Raw genomic sequence first — 1545 nt, 5'->3', positions numbered from 1 at the left:
TCCTCGTGCTCAGCGCAGCTGTGCCCCTGGGAGGAGGACTCCTAGCTGGGGAGTGAGGGGGGGACTCACCAGGCCTCCCCCAATCCCCAGGAGGCCTTACTCCCCCCTCCCCTCCCCTCATCCCAGAGCCTGTGGTCCGTCACTCATGACTGTGAAGAGGGGTGTGGTGTGCGGGGTAATCATGAAGGCAGCCCCACTCCCACCCGGTGTCTGACCGAGAAGGGGCTCGGCACACTGCACCCCTCCTTCAGCCGCCCGATTTCAAGACGCCAAAGTGCCATGGCCTATGATTCTCCTGTGGAACTCTGCAGGTTTAGACCCTAAAAAGTGCCTTTTCCTGTGACCCCCTCCCCACATCAGCCACCTGTGCCTTTCCCCAGACTGCCCTGGCCACAGGGCAGGCGGGCACCTCCTCTCTGAGCAGAATCGTGTCTGCGGGGTTCTGGGACGGGGGGAGCATGAAGCATGAGGAAAACTTGAATTCCAGATTTTTAGTGCAAAGTATTTATCGTTTCTACCAGAAATTAAACGTTTCCATTTCTACTTGACCAGCCTGGCTGATGCTGCCCCAGGTGTTGAACCAGTGGTGCGGTGGGGCGAGGAGGGGGATGGGGTGTCACTGGGGTTACAGACAAACCCTGCACTAGGAAGAAGAGACAGACAGGTGAGCAAGCCAGACAGTGACAGGCAGTACAGAGTATATTCAGTCAAGAGAGACGACGAACATTTCAGAACCAGACTTCAAGGCTTCAAACTCTGAGGGTCTGGCTTCTTATTTGCTGTGTACTTTTGGTCAAGTTGCTCTGCCTCTCTGCCTCAGCTCTCTCAGCAGTAAAAACAGCTTAATTGTGAGACGTAAGTGAGTTCACACATGTCAGCACGTATGTTCATGGTGTTCACTGCTATTACATCACTAGAGGCCCGGTGCACGAATTCATGCACCAGTGGGATCCCTCAGCCTGGCCTGTGGGATTGGGCCGAAACCAGCTCTCCAACATCCCCTGAGGGGTCCTGGATTGTGAGAGGGTACAGGCCAGGCCAAGGGATCGGGGCTGGGGAGGGACTGCGGGAGGTTGGCCAATCGGGGAGGGACCACAGGAGGGCTCCAGGGTGTGTCCAGCTTGTCTCATTCAGTCCCTATGGGCTGGACCCCAGCAGCAAGCTAACCTACCAGTTGGAGTTTCTGCCCCCTGATGGTCAGTGCACGTCATAGCGAGTGGTTGAGGAGCCTTAGCATATCATTAGCATATTATGCTTTGATTAGTTGAACGGATGACTGGAAGACTGGACACTTAGCATATTATGCTTTTATTATATAGGGCTAGAGGCCCGGTGCATGAAATTCGTTCACTGGGGGGTTGTCCCTCAGCCCAGCCTGCACCCTCTCCAATCTGGGACCCCTCTGGGGATGTCCGACTGCCGGTTTAGGCCCGATCCCTATGGCAGTCGGACATCCCTCTCACAATCCGGGACTGCTGGCTCCCAACTGCTTGCCTGCCTGCCTGCCTGATTGCCCCTAACCGCTTCTGCCTGCCAGCCTGATCA

At 56.1% G+C, this 1545-nt stretch overlaps 1 long non-coding RNA gene across 1 annotated transcript in view; it reads left to right on the top strand.

The window, feature by feature from the left end:
- Positions 1–6: 6 nt before the first annotated feature.
- LOC111823751 overlaps positions 7–1545 on the top strand; it is a 6004-nt gene continuing 4465 nt past the window's right edge. The window contains exon 1 of the long non-coding RNA XR_002826832.1: positions 7–855. This is a non-coding gene — a long non-coding RNA (uncharacterized LOC111823751). The remainder of the gene's footprint in view (positions 856–1545) is intronic.

The sequence above is a fragment of the Myotis lucifugus genome, unplaced genomic scaffold (assembly GCF_000147115.1).
Source record: "Myotis lucifugus unplaced genomic scaffold, Myoluc2.0 scaffold_654, whole genome shotgun sequence".
NCBI classification, from domain to species: domain Eukaryota; kingdom Metazoa; phylum Chordata; class Mammalia; order Chiroptera; family Vespertilionidae; genus Myotis; species Myotis lucifugus.
Note: the sequence above shows the minus strand (reverse complement) of the source record. Positions and strands in the feature narration are given on the sequence as shown.